This window comes from Monodelphis domestica, chromosome 8, assembly GCF_027887165.1.
Source record: "Monodelphis domestica isolate mMonDom1 chromosome 8, mMonDom1.pri, whole genome shotgun sequence".
NCBI lineage: Eukaryota > Metazoa > Chordata > Mammalia > Didelphimorphia > Didelphidae > Monodelphis > Monodelphis domestica.
Window position 1 is genome coordinate 198,043,130 of NC_077234.1, and position 12,955 is coordinate 198,056,084.

The window sequence follows — 12,955 nt, forward strand, 5'->3', positions numbered from 1 at the left end:
AAAGTCCTTGTCTGGGTGCAAAAGGTGCAAGCCTGCGTTCCTAGATAGATAGTCAACTAATTTATATGCCCATCTAACCCATGACCTTAGGAAATTGCTACCCTGCCAAATTTCCTTATCCTGCTGGTCAGACCCTGGAAAGTCAGTCCCTGGATCCTGCTAGAGCAGAAAGTCTTGCCTCAGCTTCAAGGTCTCCTTGAGTCTTGTGCATATATTTTTTGTTGCTCTCTTTACTGCTGACCTGACTTAGAGACACTGCTTTGCCTTGATCTCTGTTTGTTACATACTCTTTGGCTTTTTAAAAACTCTTACTTAGCTTAGAATCTGTGTATTGGTTCCAAGGCAGAAAAGCAGTGAGGGTTAATCAGTGGAGGTTAAGTGACTTACCCAGGGTCACACAGCTGGGACCTTCCATCTGTAGGTCTGGCTCTTAATCTGCTTAGCCACCCAGCTGCCCACATTCCCTGGATTTTGATTGTTTGTATGAAAAGAACACAGCCTCTTCCATAAGAATTCACCTTGATATTTTCTGTTTCTGAGAACCACTATCTTTGTTCTCTAACTCTCCTGAACTTTGCTCAATAGTGACAAAGAACTTGATTGGCCCTTTCTGCCTTAGCTGACTTTTCCAGCCTTGGCCACTTGCCTAAGTAGACCTGGAGGATCACTCTGAGCTTCTTATCCTCCAAATCACTGCTTGTTATCTGGCGGATTTACTGGCCCTCCCAAGCTCCTTCTCCCTTGCCAGCTTGCAGACCATCTTCTGCAACCTGTTGCTATTTGTATTCCATCATGACAACCTGATCTTTGCCTGTTGCCTTTCTTTACTCCTAGTTTCTGAGCACCCTTTTGCTCATTTGGCATCTTCTCTGGGAAACCGTATCTGATTCTATCCAGATTAAAAATGAAATCTCTCTCTTTCATCTTAGTTTAGATAGTGTGAACTCATGTACTTACCATATTCTAATCTGTTATATTTATATGAGTTACAAAACACTTAACTTTTCATCTCAGTTTACTCATCTGTGAAAGGAGTTGGAAAAATAAATGACCAACCACTGTGGCATCTTTGCCAAGAAGACTCCCAATGGGGTCATGAAGAATTGGACATAACTGAAATGGCTGAACAACAACGTAAACATGTTGAATCTCACCAACTAGAATATGAGCCTTGGGGGCAGCTCGTGGCTCAGGGGATAGAGAGCCAGGTCTGGAGATGAGAGGTCCTGGGTTCAAATATGGCCTCAGATATTTCTAGCTGTGTGATTCTGGGCTAGTTAATTTAATTCCAATCGCCTAGCCCTTACTGATCTTCAACACAGAATCAACATATAGTAGTATTGATTCCAAGATGGAAAGTAAGGGTTGGGAAAAAAGAATATAAGCTACTTAAAAGCAAAGATTATGACTTTTAAATGTTTCTATCTCTTCTGGTACCTATTATACCAAAATGCAACTATGAGAGGGGTTTGGAACTATGATTTCATCAAAGTAGAAAAGTCCTATTGTGGAAATTTCTATCAGTCAAGTGAACAAGTACCTACCATAGTATCTGGCTCATTGCAGGTGCTTAATAACTATTTGTTAACTGACTAAATGACTGGAAAATCACATAAGCAGTGGGTGTTAGAGGTAGGATTGGAATCCAGGTCTTTTGGACTCCAAAGTGAACCCTCTCTCCCCAACTGGTTCTCCACTTGGCCCTTGTCTGACTCCCAATCCTGGTCCATCTTTGCTTGACAGTTACTAACCTGTTCATTCACCTGCGATCTTGGGTTAGAAAGATGCCCTATTGTGGTTTCTTTTTGGATTTCCTAATCACGACTCAATCTGGCCATTTTAAATCTTGAGTTGTTGGGGGGAACTAGGCAAAATGATTTCCTCCTAATCTACAGTCTTGAATGTTCTCAACTATTCATAGTTATAAAAGGTTCTTGTTCTTGTTCTTTTTTCCTTCTTTCCTTCCTTCTTTCCTTCCTTCTTTCTTTCTTTCTTTCTTTCTTTCTTTCTTCTTTCTTTCTTTCTTTCTTTCTTTCTTTCTTTCTTTCTTTCTTTCTTTCTTTCTTTCTTTCTTTCTTTCTTTCTTTCTTTCTTTCTTTCTTTCTTTCTTTCTTCCTTCCTTCCTTCCTTCCTTCCTTCCTTCCTTCCTTCCTTCCTTCCTTCCTTCCTTCCTTCCTTCCTTTCTTTCTTTCTTTTTTCTTTTTTCTTTCTTTCTTTCTTTTTTCTTTTTTCTTTCTTTCTTTCTTTCTTTCCTTTCTTTCTTTCTTTCTTTCTTTCTTTCTTTCTTTCTTTCTTTCTTTCTTTCTTTCTTTCTTTCTTTCTTTCTTTCTTTCTTTCTTTCTTTCTTTCTTTCTTTCTTTCTTTCTTTCTTTCTTTCTTTCTTTCTTCCTTCCTTCCTTCCTTCCTTCCTTCCTTCCTTCCTTCCTTCCTTCCTTCCTTCCTTCCTTCCTCTTCTTTCTTTCTTTCTTTCTTTCTTTCTTTCTTTCTTTCTTTCTTTCTTTCTTTCTTTCTTTCTTTCTTTCTTTCTTTCTTTCTTTCTTTCTTTCTTTCTTTCTTTCTTTCTTTCTTTCTTTCTTCCTTCCTTCCTTCCTTCCTTCCTTCCTTCCTTCCTTCCTTCCTTCCTTCCTTCCTTCCTTCCTTCCTTCCTTCCTTCTTCCTCCTCCTCCTCCTCCTCCTCCTCCTCCTCCTCCTCCTTCTTCTTCTCCTTCTTCTTCTCCTTCTTCTTCTCCTTCTTCTTCTTCTTCTTCTTCTTCTTCTTCTTCTTCTTCTTCTTCTTCTTCTTCTTCTTCTTCTTCTTCTTCTTCTTCTTCTTCTTCTTCTTCTTCTTCTTCTTCTTCTTCTTCTTCTTCTTCTTCTTCTTCTTCTTCTTCTTCTTCTTCTTCTTCTTCTTCTTCTTCTTCTTCTTCTTCTTCTTCTTCTTCTTCTTCTTCTTCTTCTTCTTCTTCTTCTTCTTCTTCTTCTTCTTCTTCTTCTTCTTCTTCTTCCTTCTTCCTCCTTCTTCCCTCAGAATTGTCCTGGATCATTGAATTGCTACTAGTAGAGAAGTCCATCCCATTCGATTATGACACAGTATATCTATCTCTGTATACACTATTCTCCTGGTTCTGCTCCTTTTGCTCTGCATCAATTCCTGGAGGTCTTTCCACATTAGATAACTTCTAAGTTCTTTTCTAGCCCTATTCTATGATCCTTGTGAAAGGCTAGTCTGAAATTTTTCCTAGCCTCATGCAGGAATAGGAAATGTGACCATTTTAAAGCTTTGTTTAAACTGTTCATAGATAAAAGCAAAAGCTTTCATCTAGAAAGAAGATAGTCATTTCAGCATCATTGAATGAGGGAAGTAAGGAGGAGAAAATGGTTCCAAATATTGTTTCTGTAAAGAAAACTACTGTGTTTCCAAGGAGTTGTACAGTAATTTTGTGCTGTTTGTACCATCTGTCTGACAGGTGGCATTTATAACACTATGCCAACATGGGTAGCCCTGCCTTTTCTAGCATGAAGCCAATGTGATTTTTTACTTTTGGACCCAGCTAAAACAAAGATCAATTTTGGTAGCAGGTTCTAATCCTCAGAAACTTCCACTCAGCTAAAAGGCTTATATAGGAAATAATCCCCCACTAGTTAGGAGAGAGCTGCCAAAAGCCCAGAGTCCGCATGAAGGCTAGACTTTCTTCTTGAGGAACAGAGATAGTTGACCTCTCAACTCATGTTCTATCTCATTCCTATCCTAGTCCTCAAGGGAAAAAATTAAGAGTCTAATTATCAAAAAACAACTGCATTTCAGTTTAAATAATGCAAGTCATTGGATGTTTCTCAAACTCATTCAATAGCTATTTCTGTTCAGTCATTGCAGTCATGTCCAACTTTTTATGACCCCATTTGGCATTTTTTTGGGCAAAGATATTGGAGTGATTTGCCATTTCCTTCTCCAGATCATTTGACAGATGAGAAAACTGAGGGAAATAGGGTTAAGTGATTCACCCAAGGTCATGTAGCTAGTAAATTTCTGAGGTTAGATTTGCACTCAGATTTTCCTGACTCCATGCCTGGTGTTTGTCCACTGTGCCACTTAGGTGCCCTTAATAGTTATTAAGTGTGGATCAGTGGAATAGATTAGATACATAATATATAGGGAAATGGTCATAGAAATCCAGTGTTTGATAAACTCAAAGATCCAACTTTTGAGATAAGAGCTCACTGTTTGACAGAAATTTTTGGAAAAACTGAGAAATGGTAAGGCAGAAACTAAGTAGAGACTATACCAAGATAAAGTCAAAATGGGTATATGGAGTAGACATAAAGGGTGAGAGCATAGACAGCTCAGGGGACTGTAGTATAGTTTACCTGTCAGCTCTGGAGAAGGGAAGAATTGATGAGCAAACAAGAGATAGAGAACATTATGAGATGTAAAAAAAATAATTTTGGTTATGTTAAATTAAAATGTTCTTGTACAAACAACACCAATGTAACCAAGATTAGAATGGAAACAAGAAAGTGGGAAAAATTTTTATAATCAATTCTTCTGATAAAGGCCCAATTTCTCATATACATAGAGAACTGAGTTAAATTTGTAGCAACACAAGGCATTCCTCATTTGACAAATCGCCAAAGGATTTGAAAAAGCAGTTTTCAGATGAAGAAATCAAAGTTTTTGATAATTATGTGAGAAAATGTTCTTAATCATTCTTGATTAGAGAAATGCAAATTAAAATAACTGAGGCACTACCTCATACTGATCAGATTGGCCAATATGAGAGGAAAGGGAAATAATAAACGTTGGAGGGGGTGTGGCAAAATTGGGACAATAATGTATTGCTGGTGGAGTTGTGAATTGATCCAACCATTCTGGAGGGCATTTTGGATCTATGCCTAGCCCTAAGGGCTATAAAACTGTGCAAACCCTTTGATCCTGTAATACCATCACTGGGTCTATAAAGGGTAAAATATCTATTTGTACAACAATATTGACAACAGCTCTTTTTGCTGTGGCGGGAAATTGGAAATTGAGGGAATCCTCAATTGGGGATCTATGATGGTGATGGAATACTGTTGTACTATAAGAAATGATGATCAAGAGGACTTCAGAAAAATCTGTAAAGACCCACATCAGCTGATGCAGAGCAAAATAAGCAGAACCAGGAGAACATTGTACTTAGTAACAGCAATATTATGGGATGATCAACTGTGGAAGACTTAGCTATTATCAAAAATACAATGATCCAGGATAATTCTTGAGAATGGTGACAAAGAATGCTATACATTTCCAGAGAAAGAATGGTTGAAGTCAGAATGCAGATCAAAGTAAGGTTGTTTTTTTTATATGTGTATAGTCACAGATTTAAAAAATAAAAAAAATCAAACAGCATACTTGAAGATTGTGATACTCAAACTCTCAACGCTTCCTTATGATTTCTAATAGGATTTTTTATTATTGTTATTATTATTATTATTATTATTATTATTGGGTTTTTGGGGGAAGGGACTGGGAGGGTGTTTTTTTTTTCTTTGAAATAAAGAAATGATGTTTTTAAATGAAAAAAAAATTTTCATTTGAATTTATTTGAGTTTTATTGCAGTTTTGGTTTTATGTGTGTATTCTTTTATAATAATGGCCAATATGGGAGTGTGTTTTGTATGATAATGCATATTTGCTTGCCATCTCCAGGAAGAGGGAAGGAAAGGAGAGAGGGAGACAATTTGGATCTTGCAAGTTTGGAAAATGTTTGATGAAAATTGTCATTACATGTAAATGGGAAAATAAAATATTGTATAAATATTTTAATGGTTTTTAAATATCTGCTATGTCCACTGCATTGTCCTAGCTGCTGGAGAAGACATGAATATAAATATGAAAGGATCCTCAAGCTCGAGGAGGTTGGATCTGGTAAATGTATGTGTATATATGTATGATTAATCAAACATGTGCATGGTAAAGTTTAAGTACCAATCAGAAGTATCAAAATGCTTATAAACAGGAGAAGGTTCTATGAGAGTAGTTGAGGGAGGGACCACTTCTCAGGGATGGTGGAAGGTCTCAAAGAAGATGTGACATTGGAGGGGAACCTTGATGTTCCTAAGTGGGAATGAAGGATTGGGATGGTGAAAGAGAATATTCCAAGCCCAAAGAACACCATGAACTAAAGTTTTAGGGATAGAAGACTGGATTGGCTGGTGGAGGACAGAGGGTGTGTGTTGCTGCCATGTCATCGATTTGCCTGGAGTCTAAGGTAAGTTAAGGGGCTAAGTGATGCAATGGATAAAGTGCCAGGCCTGGAGTCAGGAAGACTCATCTTCCTGAGCTCAAAGTCATAGTCATTTTTAAAACCAAGTGGAAGTGGCCAGCTGGGTGGTTCAGTGGATTGAGAGCCAGGCCAATCAAAGAGGGGAGGTCCTAGGTTCAAATATGGCCTCAGACACTTCCTAGCTGTGTGACCCTGGGCAAGTCACTTAACCCCCATTGCCTAGCCCTGACCACTCTTCTGCCTTGGAACCAATACACAGTATTGACTCCAAGACAGAAGGTAAGGGTTTAAAAAAACAAAAACAAACAAAAAAGAGAGACAGTGAATTCCAGAGGAACTTGGAGATCTGAGATAATTTTCTAGTAATTTTACTTTTTATTACTAAAATATAGATAATTGAGACCAACCTGTGCATGTATTTAAAAATGAATGCCTTATATAATGTTGTATACATTTAATAGACTTTTTATCTCATTTGATCCTCATAATATACTTCAGGTTAGGGTGATAGTATACCTTTTGGGTCAGGTCAGGAAGGTAAAGTATAAAGAATCACTTCAGCTTGCATAGAACATTGCTATCCAAATGAAGGATTAGAACTTTTAATTCAGATTTTTTTTCTTTTAGTCAGTCGATGAATCAGTAAACATTTACTAAAAGCCTACTGACCTGAGTTCAAATCCAGCATCAGACACTTCCTAGTTTTGTGACCCCAGGCAAATCACTTAGCCTTGTTTGCCTCAGTTTCCTCATCTTGTACAACTAAATAACCTCAGACACTTACTAGCTGCGTGACCAAACTTAGCCTTGTTTGCCTCAATTTCCTCATCTGGTCCAACTAAGGTAGTTTTATTGTTCCTGCTGAAATAAGAAGTGCTTCTTATTTTTGACCAACAAGTGAAGGACATGGACAGACTAGGGTTGGGAGTGGTCCTCCAGAAGGCCAGGGACATGCCACTAGTCCAACTATCAAAGATACCAGGGGCAACGGGAATGCTCTTTGAGATCCACTGAAGAGGAAGTTGTGCTCTGCCTTTACTGCCTTGACGATAATCATAGCTAACATTTGTATAACCCTACAGGTTTACAGTGTCCTTTCCGGATGCTATCTCGTTTGGTCCTCATAACCGCCCGTTGAGACAGGTGCTCTTATTATCCCCATGAGAGATAAGAGAGCTGCAGCTGAGAGAGACTGGCTGTGTGGCTCCCTGGAACGGGACCGGGTGCATGGAGTGAGCAGGGAAGACGAGCCCCTCTGGCGGGAGAGCTTGCCAAGTCTTTTCAGAGCTGCTCCTCCACCTTTGGTGTCTACCTTTCACTCCGCTCTCACCTGTGGCTCCAAGAAGCTGTGGCATGTCTAATAGACACACTCTGGTAAAACCATCCTGGCTGATGGGCTAAACCAGCTTGAGGTGTAAAACCCAGGGAAATTGTGCGTCAACTACAGAAGGGGAGGGAAAGAACGTAAATCTTGTAACCATGGAAAAATCTTCTAAATTAATTAATTAAATTTTTCCAAGAAAAAAAAACAAACCACAAACAAACCAGCTTGCGGGTCAGTGAGAGTCCGATTTAGGGAGATGCTGACCCCCAAGTGTATAAAGATTTCCTCCAGCAGACTTGGTGGATGGGAACAATTTGTTCTAAGGGCCAGGAAGACAGCTGAAGCAGATGCTGGGAAGGGCTTAGAGCCTAGGCAGAGGTCATCCATTGCATCTTAGGCCATTGCCAGTTTATCTTACCACTGGACTGATTCTGGAAGAGAGAATGAGACTGATGACTTGGTGCAACTCTGCCTCATTTAAATCTAATTCATGCCCAAGTCAAGACATCACCAGGATGATGCTGGTCCTCTTCAAAATGGAGGACAAACAACACGTGACCTCTTTAAAGTTGCATAATTAGGAAATATCCAAACAGGTACCCAGGATCCAAAATCTAGCCCTCTGTCCTCTGTGGCACTGAACTTCCCAGACCGAACTCCAGACATGGTGGAGCTGAGAGAAAGGACTCCCTCTCGGGGGTACTCACGCAGGATTTCCTCCCTGGGATCCCATGGACTCTGGTACCTTAATTACATGCTCAATTACTCTATTGCTTAGCTCAGATAAGCTACCCTACTATTTTTTTTTCTGTCTCAGTTTGAACAAGATATAAAAGGTGGTGATGAATTCTCCCCCCGAAATAGAAGATGACTGCAGCACCTGTTCTGGGGTTAACTGAGGCAGCCTTATGTTCGGCATGTTCCTTTCGAAGTTGTTTTATATCACGTTTGAAATGGAAAGTTATCATTGAGCATATGTCAGCAGATGACTGAGCAAATTCTGCTCTGTAAATTAGAGTTTGGGGTTTGGAAATGAACAGACTGTGAAAAGCTTGATGGCTGACTGTTCAGTTAGTCAACTTCTATGCTAAATATCCCTGACCTGGCTGCCTACGGATGATTCCACATTGGGTGTCAGGTTGTCCCTAGACAGCTCTGAGCTATCAATAATAGGTAAGCAGTAACTTTTGATAAGCTTTGTAAAGTGTTCTTTGTTGAACGTGCATAATTGGATTTGGGGCTGGTTGTGATGATTTGTCCATAAGTTTGGCCAAAAATCTGCTCCCCAAAGTGTCTTTTTTTTTTCTTTCAACCCTTGCCTTCTGTCTTAGAATCAATACTGTAAAGGATAAATTTATAGTTGTGATTTAAAATCTAAATTAATTATTTGTCACCATATGATATCCCAAATAATAAAATACCCAAATCAGCTGGAAATTATAGTGATTTTAATTAATATAGTGAGAAGGAATTAAGGAGAAGAGAGAGAGAGAGAGGAAAGAATTAATTTAAACTGCTCTGGCTCAGGCTGAGCCAGGCAGGAGTTTAAGGCCTTGGCCAAAGGGGCCTCCCCTGAGCCCAAGGGAAAAGGGGGTCAGTCTTATAACTCACCATGTGATTGTCTCAAGGAAGCTGTTTGAGGGAGCTCCTCCAGCCTGAGTTCCAGGATCGAACTGGTGCCTAGGCTGCTCACAGGAAGAGATCAGCCAGATCCATCTCTCCAGGGAAAGACCCTGAAGAGAGGAAGTGATGTGCCCTATATAGACAGTTTTACGTCACTTTCCTGCATCTCATCTGTACCAATGGTAGCTTAGCTTGACTTAGGACAGCCCAGGGATCTGTCAGCTGTTTCTGCACATGTCTTTTGAAAACCTCCATGACACTTAATCCTTGAGTATGGTGCAGACATTCCTGACCTTGTTAGACTAAGTAGGGAGGAGCAATGTAGAGTTCCCAAGACATTCTTGATTTTGTTAGATCAAGTACCTCCATTGTTACAATCAGGAAATAGCTAAATCAAATCTTCTAAAGTACGGTCTGAGTAGGGTGGAGTAGTTTTGAAGTTCACAACACTGTATACAGATTTACATGTTGTGATCTTTATATGAAAACTAATTAAACTTACATAAGTACCCCAACCCTTAAGAGTGTAAGATTTAAATGAATGTCAATACTTCAAGTATCATTTTTTAAAGTTTGTTTTTTGATAAAACAGAACCATGTGACTAAGTTTTTTCTACCTGCTCAAAATCCCTGCTCCACCAAAACTGTGACAGGAAGGAAAGAGAGAGAGAGGCGGGGCTACACCAATTTTATATGCTATCTACATCAGCATGTAACTACAGGAAATGAGTAGGGTGCTGGGAATTGTAGTTTTGCTGGGGATCAAAGTTTTTAGGGTAACAGATTCTAATTACACAAGAGTTATTTATCCCTTTGAATCAATACTATGTATTGGTTCTAAGGCAGAAGAGTGGCAAGGGCTAGGCAAAGGGGGTTATGTGACTTGCCCAGGGTTAGCCAGCTAAGAAGGTCAGATTTGAACCCAGGACCTCCTGTTTTGGGGCTTGGCTCCCCATTCACTGAGTCAATTAGCTTCTTCCTTTCCCCAAATTTTCCATGTGACTAAATCAGAAAGAGACAAAGAGCATCTGCACCTACTTCTCACAAGTTAATTGCACAAGTGTATCCTCTTTCCTCTGTTACCTATTTTCTATATTCAGCAAAATCAGAGTATAAAACTGGTATCCCAATTGACTTCTTTTTTTGGAGATTCTAGAAAAGTCATTCAGAAGGGACAATGTTTGAGCCTCCTTAAGCCATCAAAGAATTAAGTATGTGGAAAATGAGTTCAAAATGCATCCTGGGTGATTTGGGGGGGACAAGAGAAAGAGCAAATCATGGGAGAACTGGCTTATGAGAGTCAGCTCTTGAAAAATATGCAGATATTCTCTGCCTGCTTCCAATTAAGGCTTATGGAAACTTTGGGGAACAGGTTCATGACCATGAGTGACTCAGGAGTTTGCACTGTATTGACAAAAAGTAAGTGATTGTGGAGCTGGAAAAACTGATGATTCAGGAGTTGCCGAGTTGGAATAAGTGTGCTTACAAAAGGGGCAATCTGCCCATCTCGCAGTCTTTTTCTTTTCATGTTGAGAAAAGGTAGGACTAGGAAGGAAACTGTCTCTCCTCTGGCCTGCATAGGGCTAACTCAGTGTTTATTCTTTTCTGATATTGGGTGAATAAATACTTTGAAATATACATGTCCAGGCAGAAAACTGGTGAGTTCAGGAAATCCAGAAGTCCCATTAGAGGTTTTATGAGCAACTAGAGTCAATACCAGAGTCTTCTGGGTATGGTGGGGCAGCGAGGTGATAGAGTAGATAGAATGCCAGTCCTGGAGTCAGAAAGACTCATCTTTCTGAGTTCACGTATGACCTCAGACACTTATTAGGTGTGTGACCCTAGACAAGTCACTTACTTAATCCTGTTTGCCTTAGTTTTCTCATCTATAAAATGACCTGGAGAAGGAAATAGCAAACCATTCCTATATTTGTGCCAAGAAAACCCAAATGGGATCTCAAAGAGTCAGACTCAATCGAAAGGACCAAACAAAAACAACTGGATATAACTCAAAGGAAGTGGGAGATGAACAGCAATCTTGAGCTAGACTTGCCAGGTTAGCAACCTCATGGGCATTGCAAAGAACTATACAAAGAATAAGCCTAGAGGGAAAGCAGCCTCTTCCAGTAACCGGAGTGACCTCACCAGCAGAGAGCTATACCTAAGGAGGACTTCATGAGGATCTGGTGAAGGGGAAAATTGACTTCCTGGCTCAAAGAAGCAGGGCATTAAGTCAACAACCATTTACAAAGAACTTGCTCTGTTCCAGGCACTGTGCCAAACACTGGGAATACAAACATGGGCAAAAAGAAAGCCAATCCTTAACCTCGAGGAGTTTATAATCAAATGGAATAATCACATACAAAAGGGAGCTGAAAAGCATGTGGAGGGGGAAGAGAAGGTACTCCCGGAGGGAAGGGAAGGGGCATGGCAGAGAAAGAACTTCAGAGTTAGAACAGGAGCCTAGAAAGGAATAAAGGTGCAAGTCTGCCTGGCATGAGCACTTTCCTTAAAATGGGGGCACTCATCAATTATAGGAAAGGGGTGTGCCAGTGGACTTATTTTCTAAGCTAAAAATGTGACTGCGGCATGGTAGAGAATTAAGAGTGGAGCCCATAGAGGGACAAAAGACTCACCTTTTGTCCCATGATGTGTGGGATCCCTATCTGTAGTCAGGCAGACAATCGGGCCACATGTGAATGTAAACCTAAAGTCCAGATTTATATGTAGGCGTCTTTACTATGAAACCTAACTAAACATATACAAGTACCCCAACCCTTAAGAGTGATTCCCCTTGAATCCTGAGATTACCTAGCAACCAACCCTCTGGGGTGTCCAAACTGTGAGTATGATTTCCCAATTAGAAGGGCAATACCATTGAGGATCCTACAGAAGAAATCAAGAAAAGACATATATCTCTATATATATATATCTTGAATAATTTAGTTCAATAATAGCACAGTGCCTGGCACCAAGTAGGCACTTAAAAATGACTATTGGATTAGATTGGTTCTTGGAGAAAGATAATAAACTCACTGTGGAAGGAGAGAAGAAAGAAGACTAGGAAAATAAATTTTATTTGACTGAATGGGCTTTAAAAAACCCCCCCAAAACAAACTATGATTCTATAGCCAGAGACTACATCAGAGAGAAGTAAAATAGGAAATGATTTTCTGTAATTGCAGAGTTAAACGTTTTTAAAGGGATTCATAAAAAGATGGACCATTTTGGAGTACAGAGGATTTCATACAGATTCCTTGATGATGCATAAATCTCATTGTGTCACTTTGTCATTCAATAGTTAACTGGGCTCATTTATTCTCAACTAAGTAGAGTTTAAAGTAATTTGTCTGGCATTTCTGAGGGATTTATGAGAAAGAACATTATCCACACCCAGAGAAGGAATTGCAGGAGTAGAAACACAGAAGAAAAACAACTGCTTGATCACATGGTTCAATGGAGACATGATTGGGGATGTAGACTCTAAACGATCACCCTAGTGCAAATATTAATATGGAAATGGGTCTTGATCAATGACACACATAAAACACAGAGGAATTGAAAATATCTCATGTTATTTTTGTAGAAAAGATGGTGATATGTGGGCTAAATAATACTATTACGAGGTAGATTCAGAGCCAGTTGAATGGTCAGACTCAAAAAAGTAAAATATCATCCATGGTTTGCCAATTCTTATTTTCCCTTTTGTCTTCTCTGGCAAAGATGAGAACCTTGAAAAGAAATAATAAATATGGCCAAGAGGGAG